At 54.1% G+C, this 20005-nt stretch overlaps 1 long non-coding RNA gene across 1 annotated transcript; it reads left to right on the top strand.

The window, feature by feature from the left end:
* The first annotated feature begins 1214 nt into the window (after positions 1 to 1214).
* On the top strand, positions 1215 to 19465 carry LOC146753297 (uncharacterized). Its single transcript, XR_014940234.1, has 3 exons — positions 1215 to 1478; positions 6333 to 6445; positions 19333 to 19465. It is a non-coding gene; the product is annotated as an uncharacterized LOC146753297 (long non-coding RNA).
* The last annotated feature ends 540 nt before the right edge of the window (positions 19466 to 20005 follow it).

Raw genomic sequence — 20005 nt, 5'->3', positions numbered from 1 at the left:
TGGAACATAGTTGGGGACAGTGAGACCCATAGAGACACATAGGGACTCCGCTGTAACCCTTAAGAGACCCCATAGAGGCACATAGGAACGTAATGTAACCTATGGATACCAATAGGTAGATATTTTGGCCCAGAGATACGAATAAGAGACCCCATGGAGGCACTTAGCAACACATAGGAGGGACATTGGGACACATAGGGACACATTGTGACACATAGGCTGACACTGGGACAAATAGGGGGATATTGGGACACAGAGGGACCCCATGGATTTCAGTGGGGGACAGTGAGACCCATAGAGACACATAGGGACCTCGCTGAGACCCATAAGAGACCCCATAGAGGCACATATGGACTGCATTGAAACACATAGATACCCATAGGAAGACATTTGGGCCCAGAGATATCCATGAGACCCCATAGAGACCCCATAGAGACCCCATAGTGGCACATAGCAACCCATAGGGGGGACATTGGGACACATAGGGACACATAGTGACCCATAGGGGGACACTGGGACCCATAGGTTGACATTGGGACACATAGGGACACCATGGATTACAGTGGGGAACAGTGAGACCCGTAGAGACACATAGGGGCTCCACTGATACCCATAAGAGACCCCATAGAGGCACATAGGGACTGCATTGAAACACATAGATACCCATAGGAAGACATTTGGGCCCAGAGATACCCATAAGAGTCCCCATAGAAACCCCAAAGGGGGCCAATGGGACACATAGGGGGGACATTCGGCACTTAGGAACACATAGTGACACATAGGGAGACACTGGGACCCATAGGGGCTGTATGGGAGATTGGTAATCACAGCCTGAACCTCTGATTAATCAGCTGAGGCAAGTGTGGGGTCAGCTGCGGGAGCACAGGTGAGAGTAATGGAGCTGTGCTCCCGGGAGGGCTGGAGCTCGACTCCACCTCCTCTGAGACCTCATTTAAGGGCTGACCCTCACTCGAGCCGCTTTCCATTATCTTTCCGAGCTCCCTGTTACCGGGTGAGGTCCCAGAAGACTGGAGGCTTGCCAACGTGACTCCCATTTCCAAGCAAGGTTGTCAGGAGGATCCGGGCAACTCCAGGCCTGTTAGCCTGACCTCGGTGCCAGGGAAGGGAATGGAACGAATTGTCTTGAGGGAGATGACAGATGCGGCAGGTGTGGGATGAGCAGGAGATCAGACCTAGCCAGCATGGGTTCGTGAAGGGCAGCTCCTGCTTGACCAATCTGATCTCCTTCTACGATCCTGTGACCCATCTGATGGATGAAGGAAAGAAAGAAAGGCTGTTGATGTGCTCTACTTGGACTTCAGCAAAGCCTTCACAACTGTCTCCCATGCTATTCTCCTACAAAAGCTGGCAGCCCTTTTCCAACCTTGAGAATTCTGTGATTCTGTGAGGCAGCATCTCTTGGACATCGCTCTGCAGTGAAGACCGCCCCAGCTTCCTCAGCGAAGGCATCACCACTGGTGAGTTTCTCTCTCGCTTAGAACCTCTGTACATTTGTTACCATCTTTGTTACCATCTCTATAGTTACCACCTAGACAGGGGGACATAGAGAGACACTGGGACCCATAGGGACCCATAGAGATCCAGAGGAAGACATTGGGACCCATAGAGAGACACTGGGACCCATAGGGACACATAGAGAGACACTGGGACCCATAGGGACACATAGAGACCCATAGACAGTCATTGGGAGCCATAAGGATAAATTGAGACCCATAGAGACCCCATTGAGACCCATAGTGCCTCAAAGAAACCCATAGCGACCCCATAGTCACCCATAGCGCCCCATAGGAACACAAAGATACCCCATAGAGCCCCATAGACACCCCATAGTGACCCATAGGGGCCCAAAGAGACCCCATAGCACCCCATAGCTACTCCATAGTGCCCCATAGCAGCCCATGGAGCCTCATAGACACTCCATTGTGCCCCACAGCACCCCATTGCACCCCATAGGGACCCATAGACACAGCATACTGCTCCATAGAGCCCCATAGACACCCAAAGTTCCCCACAGCACCCCATAGCAGCCCACAGTGCCCCATAGACACCACATAAGGCCCTACAGCCACACCATAGAGCCCAATTGAACCACATAGACACCCCATATCGCCCCATAGTGCCTGTAGACACCCCATAGAGCCCCATAGAGACCCACTGAACCCCATACAGACCCCATGCAGACCCCATAGAGCCCCACAGACAACCCATAGATCCCCAAAGACACCCCATAGACTCCCCATAGAGCCCCATAGGGACCCCATAGCGCACCATAGAGACCCCATTCTTCCGCATAGAGCCCCATAGCAAACCATAGCGCCCCATAGGAACCCAAGGATACCCCAAAGCACTCCATAGCCACCCTACAGCACCGCATAGCCACCCCATAGAGCCCCATAGACACCACATAGTGACCCATAGTGACCCATAGGGGCCCAAAGAGACCCCATAGCACCCCACAGCTACTCCATAGTGCCCCATAGCAGCCCATGGAGCCTCATAGACACTCCATTGTGCCCCACAGCACCCCATTGCACCCCATAGGGACCCATAGACACAGCATACTGCTCCATAGAGCCCCATAGACACCCCATAGTTCCCCACAGCACCCCATAGCAGCCCACAGTGCCCCATAGACACCACATAAGGCCCTACAGCCACACCATAGAGCCCAATTGAACCACATAGACACCCCATATCGCCCCATAGTGCCTGTAGACACCCCATAGAGCCCCATAGAGACCCACTGAACCCCATACAGACCCCATGCAGACCCCATAGAGCCCCACAGACAACCCATAGATCCCCAAAGACACCCCATAGACTCCCCATAGAGCCCCATAGGGACCTCATAGCGCCCCATAGAGACCCCATTCTTCCGCATAGAGCCCCATAGCAAACCATAGCACCACATAGTCACCCATAGCGCCCCATAGGAACCCAAGGATACCCCAAAGCACCCCATAGCCACCCTACAGCACCGCATAGCCACCCCATAGAGCACCATAGACACCACATAGTGACACATAGGGGCCCAAAGAGACCCCATAGCACCCCATAGCTACTCCATAGTGCCCCATAGCAGCCCATGGAGCCTCATAGACACTCCATCGTGCCCCACAGCACCCCATTGCACCCCATAGGGACCCATAGACACAGCATACTGCTCCATAGAGCCCCATAGACACCCCATAGTTCCCCACAGCACCCCATAGCAGCCCACAGTGCCCCATAGACACCACATAAGGCCCTACAGCCACACCATAGAGCCCATTTGAACCACATAGACACCCCATATCGCCCCATAGTGCCTGTAGACACCCCATAGAGCCCCATAGAGACCCACTGAACCCCATACAGACCCCGTGCAGACCCCATAGAGTCCCACAGACAACCCATAGATCCCCAAAGACACCCCATAGACTCCCCATAGAGCCCCATAGGGACCTCATAGCGCCCCATAGAGACCCCATTCTTCCGCATAGAGCCCCATAGCAAACCATAGCACCCCATAGTCACCCATAGCGCCCCATAGGAACCCAAGGATACCCCAAAGCACCCCATAGCCACCCTACAGCACTGCATAGCCACCCCATAGAGCCCCATAGACACCACATAGTGACCCATAGTGACCCATAGGGGCCCAAAGGGACCCCATAGCACCCCATAGCTACTCCATAGTGCCCCATAGCAGCCCATGGAGCCTCATAGACACTCCCTTGTGCCCCCCAGCACCCCATTGCACCCCATAGGGACCCATAGACACAGCATACTGCTCCATAGAGCCCCATAGACACCGCATAGTTCCCCACAGCACCCCATAGCAGCCCATAGTGCCCCATAGACACCACATAAGGACATATAGCCGCGCCATAGAGCCCCATAGACATCCCATAGAGCCCCGTAGGCAACCCATTGTGCCCCATAGAGCTCCCATAGCCACCCATAGAAACTCTTTTTGCCACAGACACACCATAGCGTTCCATAGACAGCCCATAGAAACCTCAGAACGCCCCATAGAACCCCATAGAGCTCCATAGGCACCCCATAGAGCCCCATAGAGAAACCATAGAGGCACATAGCAACCCATAGGGGGACATTGGGACATATAGGGACACCATGGATTACAGTGGGGGACAGTGATACCCGTAGACACATAGAGACTCTGCTGAGACCCATAAGAGGCCCCATAGAGGCACATAGGGACCACATTGAAACCCATAGATACCCATAGGAGGACATTTAGGCCCATAGATACAAATAAGAGACCCCATAGAGGCACATAGCTACCCATAGGGGGGATATTGGGACACATAGGGACACATAGTGACCCATAGGGAGACACTGGGACCCATAGGAGGACATTGGGACACATAGGGATCCCATGGATTACAGTGGGGGACAGTGAGACCCATAGAGGCACATAGGGACCACATTGAAACCCATAGATACCCATTGGAAGACATTTGGGCCCAGAGATACCCATAAGAGACCACATAGAGACCCCATAGAGGTACATAGCAACCCATAGTGTGGACATTGCGACACAGAGGGAACCCATGGATTACAGTGTCGAACAGTGAGACCCGTAGAGACACATAGGGGCTCCACTGATACCCATAAGAGACCCCTTAGAGGCACATAGGGACCTCATTGAAACCCATAGATAACCATAGGAAGACATTTGGGCCCAGAGATACCAATAAGAGTCCCCATAGAAACCCCAAAGGGGGCCATTGGTACACATAGGGGGGACATTCGGCACTTAGGAACACATAGTGACCCATAGGGAGACACTGGGACCCATAGGGGTATATTGGGACACATAGGGACCCCATGGAACATAGTGGGGGACAGTGAGACCCATAGAGACACATAGGAACTCCGCTGTAACCCTTAAGAGACCCCATAGAGGCACATAGGGACGTAATGTAACCTATGGATACCAATAGGTAGATATTTTGGCCCAGAGATACTCATAAGTGACCCCATGGAGACACTTAGCAACACATAGGAGGGACATTGGGACACACAGGGACACATTGTGACCCATAGGCTGACACTGGGACCAATAGGGGGACATTGGGACACATAGGGACCCCATGGATTTCAGTGGGGGACAGTGAGACCCATAGAGACACATAGGGACCTCGCTGAGACCCATAAGAGACCCCATAGAGGCACATAGGGACTGCACTGAAACCCATAGATACCCATAGGAAGACATTTGGGCCCAGAGATATCCATGAGACCCCATAGAGACCCCATAGTGGCACATAGCTACCCAGAGGGGGGACATTGGGACACATAGGGACACATAGTGACCCATAGGGGGACATTGGGACACATAGGGATCCCATGGATTACAGTGGGGGACAGTGAGACCCATAGAAACACATAGGGACACTGCTGAGACCCATAAGAGACCCCATAGAGACACATAGGGACCACATTGAAACCCATAGGTACCCATAGGAATACATTTGGGTCCAGAGATACCCATAAGATACCCCACAGAGGCACATAGCAACCCATAGGGGAGACGTTGGGACACATAGTGACTCATTAGTGACCCAAAGGGAGTCACTGGGACCTGTATGGATACATAGAGATCCATAGGGGGACAGTGGGACACATTGGGACCCCATAGAGAGACATAGGGTCACATAGGGACCCATTTAGAGGCATAATAACCCCATAGAGTCCTATAGGGACAGCTAGAGACCCATAGGGAAACATTGGGACCCATAGGGGCTGTATGGGAGATTGGTAATCACAGCCTGAACCTCTGATTAATCAGCTGAGGCAAGTGTGGGGTCAGCTGCGGGAGCACAGGTGAGAGTAATGGAGCTGTGCTCCCGGGAGGGCTGGAGCTCGACTCCACCTCCTCTGAGACCTCATTTAAGGGCTGACCCTCACTCGAGCCGCTTTCCATTATCTTTCCGAGCTCCCTGTTACCGGGTGAGGTCCCAGAAGACTGGAGGCTTGCCAACGTGACTCCCATTTCCAAGCAAGGTTGTCAGGAGGATCCGGGCAACTCCAGGCCTGTTAGCCTGACCTCGGTGCCAGGGAAGGGAATGGAACGAATTGTCTTGAGGGAGATGACAGATGCGGCAGGTGTGGGATGAGCAGGAGATCAGACCTAGCCAGCATGGGTTCGTGAAGGGCAGCTCCTGCTTGACCAATCTGATCTCCTTCTACGATCCTGTGACCCATCTGATGGATGAAGGAAAGAAAGAAAGGCTGTTGATGTGCTCTACTTGGACTTCAGCAAAGCCTTCACAACTGTCTCCCATGCTATTCTCCTACAAAAGCTGGCAGCCCTTTTCCAACCTTGAGAATTCTGTGATTCTGTGAGGCAGCATCTCTTGGACATCGCTCTGCAGTGAAGACCGCCCCAGCTTCCTCAGCGAAGGCATCACCACTGGTGAGTTTCTCTCTCGCTTAGAACCTCTGTACATTTGTTACCATCTTTGTTACCATCTCTATAGTTACCACCTAGACAGGGGGACATAGAGAGACACTGGGACCCATAGGGACCCATAGAGATCCAGAGGAAGACATTGGGACCCATAGAGAGACACTGGGACCCATAGGGACACATAGAGAGACACTGGGACCCATAGGGACACATAGAGACCCATAGACAGTCATTGGGAGCCATAAGGATAAATTGAGACCCATAGAGACCCCATTGAGACCCATAGTGCCTCAAAGAAACCCATAGCGACCCCATAGTCACCCATAGCGCCCCATAGGAACACAAAGATACCCCATAGAGCCCCATAGACACCCCATAGTGACCCATAGGGGCCCAAAGAGACCCCATAGCACCCCATAGCTACTCCATAGTGCCCCATAGCAGCCCATGGAGCCTCATAGACACTCCATTGTGCCCCACAGCACCCCATTGCACCCCATAGGGACCCATAGACACAGCATACTGCTCCATAGAGCCCCATAGACACCCCATATTTCCCCACAGCACCCCATAGCAGCCCACAGTGCCCCATAGACACCACATAAGGCCCTACAGCCACACCATAGAGCCCAATTGAACCAAATAGACACCCCATATCGCCCCATAGTGCCTGTAGACACCCCATAGAGCCCCATAGAAACTCACTGAACCCCATACAGACCCCATGCAGACCCCATAGAGCCCCACAGACAACCCATAGATCCCCAAAGACACCCCATAGACTCCCCATAGAGCCCCATAGGGACCTCATAGCGCCCCATAGAAACCCCATTCTTCCGCATAGAGCCCCATAGCAAACCATAGCACCCCATAGTCACCCATAGCACCCCATAGGAACCCAAGGATACCCCAAAGCACCCCATAGCCACCCTACAGCACCGCATAGCCACCCCATAGAGCCCCATAGACACCACATAGTGACCCATAGGGGTACAAAGAGACCCCCAAATCATCCCATAGCTACTCCACAGTGCCCCATAGCAGCCCATGGAGCCTCATAGACACTCTCTTGTGCCCCACAGCGCCCCATTGCACCCCATAGAGACCCATAGACACCCTATACTGCTCCATAGAGCCCCATAGCACCCCATAGTGCCTCACAGCACCCCATAGCACAACATAGTGCCACATAGACACCACATAAGGACATATAGCCGCGCCATAGAGCCCCACAGACATCCCATAGAGCCCCGTAGGCAACCCATTGTGCCCCATAGAGCTCCCATAGCCACCCATAGAAACTAATTTACCAAATAGACACACTATAGCGTTCCATAGACACCCCATAGAAACCTCAGAACGCCCCATAGAGCTCCATAGGCACCCCATAGAGCCCCATAGAGAACCCATAGAGGCACATAACAACCCATAGGGGGGACATTGGGACACATAGGGACACATAGTGACCCATAGGGAGACACTGGGACCCATAGGGTGACATTGGGACACATAGGGACACCATGGATTACATGGTTGATACAACCCATGTTGTATGTTTTCATGTTTATCAACATGGTTGATGTGGGGCAGATCTATGGGGCAGGAGCTGCTGTGGGGCACATGTGGGTCAGATCTATTGGGCCGGAGGTGCTGTGGGGCTGATGTAGGAAAGATCTATGGGGCAGGAGATGCTTTGGGGCAGATGTGGGTCAGGTCTATTGGGCTGGAGCTGCTGTGGGGCACTTGTGGGTCAGATCTATGAGGCAGGGGCTGCTGTGGGTCAGATCTATGGGGCAGGAACAAATGTGGGCCTGATGTTGGTCAGATTTATGGAGCAGGAGCTGCTGTGTTGCAGATGTGGGTCAGATCTATGTTGCAGGAGCTGATGTGGGGCAGATGTAGGGCATATCTATGGGGCAGGAGCTGCTGTGAGGCTGATGGGTGTTAGATCTATGGGGAGGAGCTGCTGTGGTGCAGATGTGGGTCACATCTATGGGGCGGGAGATGCTGTGTGGCTGATGTGGGTCAAATCTATGGGGCAGGAGCTGCTTTGGGGCTGATGGTGGTTAGATCTATGGGGCAGGAGCTGCTGTGAGGCGCATGTGGGTCAGACCTATGGGGCAGGAGCTGCTGTGGGGCGCATGTGGGTCAGATCTATGGGGCAGGAGTTGCTGTTGGGCAGATGTGGGACATAACTATGGGGCAAAATCTGCTGTGGGGCTGATGTGGGTAAGATCTATGAGACAGGAGCTGCTGTGGTTCAGATCTATGTGGCAGGAGCAGCTCTGGGGCACATGTGGGTCAGATCTATGAGGCAGGAGCTGCTGTGGGGCACATGTGGGTCAGTTCTATGGGGCAGGAGCTGCTGTCGAGATGATGTGGGTCAGATCTTTGGGTAGGAGCTGCTGTGGGGCAGATCTGGGTAAGATGTATGGGGCAGGAGCTGCTGTGGGTCAGATGTGGGTCAGATCTATGGGGCAGGAGCTGCTGTGGGGCAGATGTGGGTCAGATCTATGGGGCAGGAGATGCTGTGGGGCAGATGTGGGTCAGATATATGGGGCAAAGGCTGCTGTGTGGCAGATGTGGGTCAGATCTATGGGGCAGGAGTTGCTGTGGGTCAGATGTGGGTCAGATCTATGGGGCAGGAGATGCTGTGAGTCAGATGTATGAGGCAGGAGCTGCTGTGGGGCAGATGGGGGTCAGATCTATGGAGCAGGAGATGCTGTGGAGCAGATGTGGGTTAGATCTATGGGCAGGAGCTGCTGTGCTGCACATGTTGGTAGGGTCTATGGGGCAGGAGCTGCTGTGGGGCAGATGTGGGTCAGATCTATGGGGCAGGAGCTGCTGTGGGGCTGATGTTGGTCAGATCTTTCAGGCAGCAGCTGCTGTGGAGCAGATCTGGGTAAGATCTATGTCGCAGGAGCTGCTGTGGGGCAGACGTGGCACATATCTATGGGGCAAAATCTGCTGTGGGGCTGATGTGGGTCAGATCTATGGGGTAGGAGCTGCTGTGGGGCTGATGTGGGTCAGATCTATGGGCAGGAGCTGATGTAGGGAAGATTTGGGTCTGATCTATGGGGCAGGAGCAGCTGTGAGGCACATGTGGGTCAGATCTATGGTTTAGGTGCTGCTTTGGGGAAAATGTGGGTCAGATCTATGTGGCAGGAGATGCTCTGGGTCTGATGTGGGTCAGATCTATGGGGCATGAGATGCTGTGAGTCAGATCTATGAGGCAGGAGCTGCTGTGGGGCTGATGTGTGTCAGGTCTATGGGGCAGGAGCTGCTGTGTGGCTGATGCGGGTCAGATCTATGGGCAGGAGCTGCAGTGGAGATGATGTAGGTCAGATCTGTGGTGTAGGAGCAGCAGTGGGGCAGATGTGTGTCAGATCTTTGGGGAGGATCTGCTGTGGGTCTGATGTGGGTCAGATCTATGGGGCAGGAGCTGTTGTGGCGCAGATGTGGGTCAGATCTATGTTGCAGGAGCTGATGTGGGGCAGATGTAGGGCATATCTATGGGGAGGAGCTGCTGTGGTCCAGATGTGGGTCACATCTATGGGGCGGGAGATGCTGTGTGGCTGATGTGGGTCAAATCTATGGGGCAGGAGCTGCTGTTGGGCAGATGTGGGACATAACTATGGGGCAAAATCTGCTGTGGGGCTGATGTGGGTAAGATCTATGAGACAGGAGCTGCTGTGGTTCAGATCTATGGGGCAGGAGCAGCTCTGGGGCACATGTGGGTCAGATCTATGTGTTAGGAGCTGCTGTGGGGCACATGTGGGTCAGATCTATGGGGCAGGAGCTGCTGTCGAGATTATGTGGGTCAGATCTTTGGGTAGGAGCTGCTGTGGGGCAGATCTGGGTAAGATGTATGGGGCAGGAGCTGCTGTGGGGCAGATGTGGGTCAGATCTATGGGGCAGGAGATGCTGTGGGGCAGATGTGGGTCAGATCTATGGGGCAAAGGCTGCTTTGTGGCAGATTTGGGTCTGATCTATGGGGCAGGAACTGCTGTGGTTCAGATTTATGGGGCAGGAGCAGCTGTGAGGCACATGTGGGTCAGATCTATGGTTTAGGTGCTGCTTTGGGGAAAATGTGGGTCAGATCTATGTGGCAGGAGATGCTCTGGGTCTGATGTGGGTCAGATCTATGGGGCAGGAGATGCTGTGGGGATGATGTAGGTCAGATCTATGGGGCAAAGGCTGCTGTGTGGCAGATGTGGGTCAGATCTATGGGGCAGGAGCTGCTGTGGGTCAGATGTGGGTCAGATCTATAGGTCAGGAGCTGCTGTGGCTGATGTGGGCCAGTTCTATGGGGCAGGAGATGCTATGAGTCAGATGTATGAGGCAGGAGCTGCTGTGGGGCAGATGGGGGTCAGATCTATGGGGCAGGAGATGCTGTGGAGCAGATGTGGGTCAGATCTATGGGGCAGGAGCTGCTGTGGGGCAGATGTGGGTCAGATCTATGGGCAGGAGCTGCTGTGCTGCACATGTTGGTAGGGTCCATGGGGCAGGAGCTGCTGTGGGGCAGATGTGGGTCAGATCTATGGGGCAGGAGCTGCTGTGAGGCTGATGGGTGTTAGATCTATGGGGAGGAGCTGCTGTGGTGCAGATGTGGGTCACATCTATGGGGCGGGAGCTGCTGTGGGGCACATGTGGGTCAGTTCTATGGGGCAGGAGCTGCTGTCGAGATGATGTGGGTCAGATCTTTGGGTAGGAGCTGCTGTGGGGCAGATCTGGGTAAGATGTATGAGGCAGGAGCTGCTGTGGGGCAGATGTGGGTCAGATCTATGGGGCAGGAGATGCTGTGGGGCAGATGTGGGTCAGATCTATGGGGCAAAGGCTGCTTTGTGGCAGATGTGGGTCAGATCTATGGGGCAGGAGCTGCTGTGGGTCAGATGTGGGTCAGATCTATGGGGCAGGAGATGCTGTGGCTGATGTGGGCCAGTTCTATGGGGCAGGAGATGCTGTGAGTCAGATGTATGAGGCAGGAGCTGCTGTGGGTCAGATCTATGGGGCAGGAGCTGCTGTGGGTCAGATGTGGGTAAGATCTATAGGTCAGGAGCTGCTGTGGCTGATGTGGGCCAGTTCTATGGCGCAGGAGATGCTGTGGGGCAGATGGGGGTCACATCTATGGGGCAGGAGATGCTGTGGAGCAGATGTGGGTCAGATCTATGGGGCAGGAGCTGCTGTGGGGCAGATGTGGGTCAGATCTATGGGCAGGAGCTGCTGTGGGGCTGATGTTGGTCAGATCTTTGGGGCAGCAGCTGCTGTGGAGCAGATCTGGGTAAGATCTATGGGGCAGGAGCTGCTGTGGGGCAGACGTGGCACATATCTATGGGGCAAAATCTGCTGTGGGGCTGATGTGGGTCAGATCTATGGGGCAGGATCTCCTGTGGGGCTGATGTGGGTCAGATCTATGGGGCAGGAGCTGCTGTGGGGCAGACGTGGCACATATCTATGGGGCAAAATCTGCTGTGGGGCTGATATGGGTCAGATCTATGGGCAGGAGCTGATGTAGGGAAGATTTGGGTCTGATCTATGGGGCAGGAACTGCTGTGGTTCAGATCTATGGGGCAGGAGCAGCTGTGAGGCACATGTGGGTCAGATCTATGGTTTAGGTGCTGCTTTGGGGAAAATGTTGGTCAGATCTATGTGGCAGGAGATGCTCTGGGTCTGATGTGGGTCAGATCTGTGGGGCAGGAGATGCTGTGTGGCTGATGCAGGTCAGATCTATGGGCAGGAGCTGCTGTGGAGATGATGTAGGTCAGATCTGTGGTGTAGGAGCAGCAGTGGGGCAGATGTGTGTCAGATCTTTGGGGAGGATCTGCTGTGGGGCTGATGTGGGTCAGATCTATGGGGCAGGAGCTGTTGTGGCGCAGATGTGGGTCAGATCTTTGCGGCAGGAGCAGCAGTGGGGCAGATTTGGGTCCGATCTATGGGGCAGTAGCTGCTGTGGGTCAGATCTATTGGGCAGCAGCTGTTTTGCATATGATGTGTGTCAGATCTTTCGGGCAGGAGCTGCTGTGGGTCTGATGGGGGTCAGATCTATGGGGCAGGAACTGCTGTGGTGCAGATGTGGGTAAGATCTATGGGGCAGGAGCTTCTGTGGGGTTTACGTGGGTCAGATCTATGGGGCAGGAGCTGCTGTGGGGCACATGTGGGTCAGAAGCTTCCGTGGGGTTTATGTGGGTCAGATCTATGGGGCAGGAGCTGCTGTGGGGCACATGTGGGTCAGATCTATTGGGCCGGAGGTGCTGTGGGGCTGATGTAGGAAAGATCTATGGGGCAGGAGATGCTTTGGGGCAGATGTGGGTCAGGTCTATTGGGCTGGAGCTGCTGTGGGGCACTTGTGGGTCAGATCTATGAGGCAGGGGCTGCTGTGGGTCAGATCTATGGGGCAGGAACAAATGTGGGCCTGATGTTGGTCAGATTTATGGAGCAGGAGCTGCTGTGTTGCAGATGTGGGTCAGATCTATGTTGCAGGAGCTGATGTGGGGCAGATGTAGGGCATATCTATGGGGCAGGAGCTGCTGTGAGGCTGATGGGTGTTAGATCTATGGGGAGGAGCTGCTGTGGTGCAGATGTGGGTCACATCTATGGGGCGGGAGATGCTGTGTGGCTGATGTGGGTCAAATCTATGGGGCAGGAGCTGCTCTTGGGCAGATGTGGGACTTAACTATGGGGCAAAATCTGCTGTTGGGCTGATGTGGGTAAGATCTATGAGACAGGAGCTGCTGTGGTTCAGATCTATGGGGCAGGAGCAGCTCTGGGGCACATGTGGGTCAGATCTATGTGTTAGGAGCTGCTGTGTGGCAGATGTGGGTCAGATCTATGGGGCAGGAGCTGCTGTCGAGATGATGTGGGTCAGATCTTTGGGTAGGAGCTGCTGTGGTGCAGATCTGGGTAAGATGTAAGGGGCAGGAGCTGCTGTGGGGCAGATGTGGGTCAGATCTATGGGGCAGGAGATGCTGTGGGGCAGATGTGGGTCAGATCTATGGGGCAAAGGCTGCTGTGTGGCAGATGTGGGTCAAATCTATGGGGCAGGAGCTGCTTTGGGGCTGATGGTGGTTAGATCTATGGGGCAGGAGCTGCTGTGAGGCGCATGTGGGTCAGACCTATGGGGCAGGAGCTGCTGTGGGGCGCATGTGGGTCAGATCTATGGGGCAGGAGTTGCTGTTGGGCAGATGTGGGACATAACTATGGGACAAAATCTGCTGTGGGGCTGATGTGGGTAAGATCTATGAGACAGGAGCTGCTGTGGTTCAGATCTATGTGGCAGGAGCAGCTCTGGGGCACATGTGGGTCAGATCTATGTGTTAGGAGCTGCTGTGGGGCACATGTGGGTCAGATCTATGGGGCAGGAGCTGCTGTCGAGATGATGTGGGTCAGATCTTTGGATAGGAGCTGCTGTGGGGCAGATCTGGGTAAGATGTATGGGGCAGGAGCTGCTGTGTTGCAGATGTGGGTCAGATCTATGGGGCAGGAGCTGCTGTGGGTCAGATCTATGGGGCAGGAGATGCTGTGGGGCAGATGTGGGTCAGATCTATGGGGCAAAGGCTGCTGTGTGGCAGATGTGGGTCAGATCTATGGGGTAAAGGCTGCTGTGTGGCAGATGGGGGTCAGATCTATGGGGCAGGAGCTGCTGTGGGTCAGATGTGGGTCAGATCTATAGGTCAGGAGCTGCTGTGGCTGATGTGGGCCAGTTCTATTGGGCAGGAGATGCTGTGAGTCAGATGTATGAGGCAGGAGCTGCTGTGGGGCAGATGGGGGACAGATCTATGGGGCAGGAGATGCTGTGGAGCAGATGTGGGTCAGATCTATAGGTCAGGAGCTGCTGTGGCTGATGTGGGCCAGTTCTATGGGGCAGGAGATGCTGTGAGTCAGATGTATGAGGCAGGAGCTGCTGTGGGGCAGATGGGGGTCAGATCTATGGGGCAGGAGATGCTGTGGAGCAGATGTGGGTCAGATCTATGGGGCAGGAGATGCTGTGGGGCAGATGTGGGTCAGATCTATGGGGCAAAGGCTGCTGTGTGGCAGATGTGGGTCAGATCTATGGGGCAGGAGATGCTGTGGGTCAGATGTGGGTCAGATCTATAGGTCAGGAGCTGCTGTGGCTGATGTGGGCCAGTTCTATGGGGCAAAATCTGCTGTGGGGCTGATGTGGGTCAGATCTATGGGGCAGAGCTGCTCTGGGGCACATGTGGGTCAGATCTATGGAGCAGGAGCTGCTGTGGGGCAGATTTGAATCAGATCTATAGGGCAGGAGCTGCTGTGGGTCAGATCTATGGGCAGGAGCTGCTGCGGGGCACATGTGAGTTAGATCTATGGGGCAGGAGATGGTGTGGGGCAGATTTGGGTCAGATGTATGGGTCAGGAGCTGCTGTGTTGCTGATGAGGGTCAGATCTATGGGGCATGGGCTGCTGTGGGTCAGATCTACGGGACTGGAGCTGCAGTGGAGCACATGTGGGTCAGATCTATGGGGTAGAAGCTGTTGTGGGGCTGATGGGGGTCATATCTATAAGGCAGGAGCTGCTGTGGGGCTGACTTGGGTCAGATCTATGGGGCAGGAGCTGCTTTGGGGCTGATGGTGGTTAGATCTATATGGCAGGAGCTGCTGTGGGGCACATGTGGGTCAGACCTATGGGGCAGGAGCTGCAGAGGGGATGATGTAGGTCAGATCTATGGGGCAGGAGTTGCTGTGGGGAATATGAGGGACATATCTATGGTGCAAAATCTGCTGTTGGACTGATGTGAGTCAGATCTATGAGTTTGGAGCTGCTGTGGGGCACATGTGGGTCAGATCTATGGGGCAGGAGATGCTGTGGGGCTGATTTGGGTCAGATCTATGTGGCAGGAGCAGCTCTGGGGCACATGTGGGTCAGATCTATGTGTTAGGAGCTGCTGTGGGGCACATGTGGGTCAGATCTATGGGGCAGGAGCTGCTGTCGAGATGATGTGGGTCAGATCTTTGGATAGGAGCTGCTGTGGGGCAGATCTGGGTAAGATGTATGGGGCAGGAGCTGCTGTGGGTCAGATGTGGGTCAGATCTATGGGGCAGGAGCTGCTGTGGGTCAGATCTATGGGGCAGGAGATGCTGTGGGGCAGATGTGGGTCAGATCTATGGGGCAAAGGCTGCTGTGTGGCAGATGTGGGTCAGATCTATGGGGTAAAGGCTGCTGTGTGGCAGATGGGGGTCAGATCTATGGGGCAGGAGCTGCTGTGGGTCAGATGTGGGTCAGATCTATAGGTCAGGAGCTGCTGTGGCTGATGTGGGCCAGTTCTATTGGGCAGGAGATGCTGTGAGTCAGATGTATGAGGCAGGAGCTGCTGTGGGGCAGATGGGGGACAGATCTATGGGGCAGGAGATGCTGTGGAGCAGATGTGGGTCAGATCTATAGGTCAGGAGCTGCTGTGGCTGATGTGGGCCAGTTCTATGGGGCAGGAGATGCTGTGAGTCAGATGTATGAGGCAGGAGCTGCTGTGGGGCAGATGGGGGTCAGATCTATGGGGCAGGAGATGCTGTGGAGCAGATGTGGGTCAGATCTATGGGGCAGGAGATGCTGTGGGGCAGATGTGGGTCAGATCTATGGGGCAAAGGCTGCTGTGTGGCAGATGTGGGTCAGATCTATGGGGCAGGAGATGCTGTGGGTCAGATGTGGGTCAGATCTATAGGTCAGGAGCTGCTGTGGCTGATGTGGGCCAGTTCTATGGGGCAAAATCTGCTGTGGGGCTGATGTGGGTCAGATCTATGGGGCAGAGCTGCTCTGGGGCACATGTGGGTCAGATCTATGGAGCAGGAGCTGCTGTGGGGCAGATTTGAATCAGATCTATAGGGCAGGAGCTGCTGTGGGTCAGATCTATGGGCAGGAGCTGCTGCGGGGCACATGTGAGTTAGATCTATGGGGCAGGAGATGGTGTGGGGCAGATTTGGGTCAGATGTATGGGTCAGGAGCTGCTGTGTTGCTGATGAGGGTCAGATCTATGGGGCATGGGCTGCTGTGGGTCAGATCTACGGGACTGGAGCTGCAGTGGAGCACATGTGGGTCAGATCTATGGGGTAGAAGCTGTTGTGGGGCTGATGGGGGTCATATCTATAAGGCAGGAGCTGCTGTGGGGCTGACTTGGGTCAGATCTATGGGGCAGGAGCTGCTTTGGGGCTGATGGTGGTTAGATCTATATGGCAGGAGCTGCTGTGGGGCACATGTGGGTCAGACCTATGGGGCAGGAGCTGCAGAGGGGATGATGTAGGTCAGATCTATGGGGCAGGAGTTGCTGTGGGGAATATGAGGGACATATCTATGGTGCAAAATCTGCTGTTGGACTGATGTGAGTCAGATCTATGAGTTTGGAGCTGCTGTGGGGCACATGTGGGTCAGATCTATGGGGAAGGAGATGCTGTGGGGCTGATTTGGGTCAGATCTATGTGGCAGGAGATGCTGTGGGTCAGATCTATGGGGCAGGAGCTGCTGTGGGGAACATGTGGGTCAGGTCTATGGGGCAGGAGCTGCTGTGGGCACATGTGGGTCACACTGGGACCCATATGGGGACAAAGGGAGACATCATAGAGACTCATAGGGACCTATTGGGACCAATAGGGACCCAAAGAGAGACATAGAGACCCCGTAGAAACCCATGGAGACCCCATTGAGGCACAAAGTGACACATAGAGGGACACCAAGACCCATAGAAACCAGATAGAGACTCCATATAGACACATAGGAACACATAGAGACCCACTGGGACAGTGAGACCACATATAGACTCATAGGGACACATTAGGAGCCATTAAGTCCCATAGGGACACATAGGACGACTTTGAAACTTACAGATACCCAAAGGAAGACATTTGGGCCCAGAGATAACCATAAGAGACCCCATAGAGACCCCATAGGGGCACATAGCAACCCATAGGGGGGACATTGGGACACATAGGTACACATTGTGACCCGTAGGAAGACACTGGGACCCATAGGGGGACATTGGGACACATAGGGACCCAATGAATTACAGTGGGGGACAGTGAGACCCATAGAGATACATAAGGACCCCGCTGAGACCCATAAGAGACCCCATAGAGGCACCTAGGGACCACATTGAAACTCATAGATACTTGTAGGAAGACATTTGGGCCCAGAGATATCCATAAGAGACCCCACAGAGACCCCATAGAGGCACATAGCAACCCATAGGGGGGACATTGGGACACGTAGGGAAACATTCTGACCCATAGGGAGACACTGGGACCCATATGGGGACATTGGGACACATAGGGACCCCTTGGACTACAGTGGGGGACAGCCAGACCCATAGAGACACATAGAAACCCCGCTGAGACCCATAAGAGACCCCATAGAGGCACATAGGGACCACATTGAAACCCATAGATAGCTATAGGAAGATATTTGGGCCCAGAGATACCCATAAGAAACCACATACAAGCACATAGCAACCCATAGGGGGGACATTGGGACACATAGTGACCCATAGGGGGACATTGGCACACATAGGTACACATAGGGAGACACTGGGACCCATAGGGGGACATTGGGACACATAGTGACCCCATGGATTAAAGTGGGGGACAGTCAGATCCATCGAGACACATAGGGACCCTGCTGAGACCCATAAGAGACCCCATAGAGGAACATAGCAACCCATAGGGGGGACATAGGGACACATAGGGACACACCGTGACCCATGAGGAGACACTGGATCCCATAGGGGGACAATGGGACACATAAGGACCCCATGGATTACAGTGGGGGACAGTGAGACCCATAGAGACACATAGGGAACCCGCTGAGACCCATAAGAGACCCCATAGAGGCACATAGGGACCTAATGTAACCCATAGATACCCACAGGGAGACATTTGGGCCCAGAGCTATCCATAAGAGAGCCCATTGAGGCACATAGCAACCCATAGGGGGGACATTGGGACACATAGGGACACATAGTGACCCATAGGGAGACACTGGGACCCATATGGGGATATTGGGACACATAGGGACCACATGGATTACAGTGGTGGACAGTGAGACCCATAGAGACACATAGGGACTTCGTTGAGACCCATAAGAGACCCCATAGAGGCACATAGGGACCTAATGAAACCCATAGATACCCTTAGGAATACATTTGGGACGATAGTTACCCATAAAAGACCCCATAGAGACCCCATAGAGGCACATAGCAAACCATAGTGGGGACATTGGGACACATAGGGACCCCATAGAGAGACATAGAGACATATAGGGACCCATTTAGAGGCATAATAACCCCATAGAGTCCTATAGGGACACCCAGAGATCCATAGGGAAACATTGGGACCCACAGGGGCTGTGTGGGAGATTGGTAATCACAGCCTGAACCTCTGATTAATCAGCTGAGGCAAGTGTGGGGTCAGCTGCGGGAGCACAGGTGAGAGTAATGGAGCTGTGCTCCCGGGAGGGCTGGAGCTCGACTCCACCTCCTCTGAGACCTCATTTAAGGGCTGACCCTCACTCGAGCCGCTTTCCATTATCTTTCCGAGCTCCCTGTTACCGGGTGAGGTCCCAGAAGACTGGAGGCTTGCCAACGTGACTCCCATTTCCAAGCAAGGTTGTCAGGAGGATCCGGGCAACTCCAGGCCTGTTAGCCTGACCTCGGTGCCAGGGAAGGGAATGGAACGAATTGTCTTGAGGGAGATGACAGATGCGGCAGGTGTGGGATGAGCAGGAGATCAGACCTAGCCAGCATGGGTTCGTGAAGGGCAGCTCCTGCTTGACCAATCTGATCTCCTTCTACGATCCTGTGACCCATCTGATGGATGAAGGAAAGAAAGGCTGTTGATGTGCTCTACTTGGACTTCAGCAAAGCCTTCACAACTGTCTCCCATGCTATTCTCCTACAAAAGCTGGCAGCCCTTTTCCAACCTTGAGAATTCTGTGATTCTGTGAGGCAGCATCTCTTGGACATCGCTCTGCAGTGAAGACCGCCCCAGCTTCCTCAGCGAAGGCATCACCACTGGTGAGTTTCTCTCTCGCTTAGAACCTCTGTACATTTGTTACCATCTTTGTTACCATCTGTATAGTTACCACCTAGACAGGGGGACATAGAGAGACACTGGGACCCATAGGGACCCATAGAGATCCAGAGGAAGACATTGGGACCCATAGAGAGACACTGGGACACATAGGGACACATAGAGAGACACTGGGACCCATAGGGACACATAGAGACCCATAGACAGTCATTGGGAGCCATAAGGATAAATTGAGACCCATAGAGACCCCATTGAGACCCATAGTGCCTCAAAGAAACCCATAGCGACCCCATAGTCACCCATAGCGCCCCATAGGAACACAAAGATACCCCATAGAGCCCCATAGTGACACATAGGGGCCCAAAGAGACCACATAGCACCCCATAGCTACTCCATAGTGCCCCATAGCAGCCCATGGAGCCTCATAGACACTCCATTGTGCCCCACAGCACCCCATTCCACCCCATAGGGACCCATAGACACAGCATACTGCTCCATAGAGCCCCATAGACACCCCATATTTCCCCACAGCACCCCATAGCAG

The sequence above is a fragment of the Coturnix japonica genome, unplaced genomic scaffold (assembly GCF_054131305.1).
Source record: "Coturnix japonica strain WE unplaced genomic scaffold, WE-NBRP24 Scf039, whole genome shotgun sequence".
NCBI lineage: Eukaryota > Metazoa > Chordata > Aves > Galliformes > Phasianidae > Coturnix > Coturnix japonica.
The sequence above is the reverse complement of the archived record's forward strand: the minus strand, read 5'-3'. Positions and strand labels throughout refer to the sequence as shown.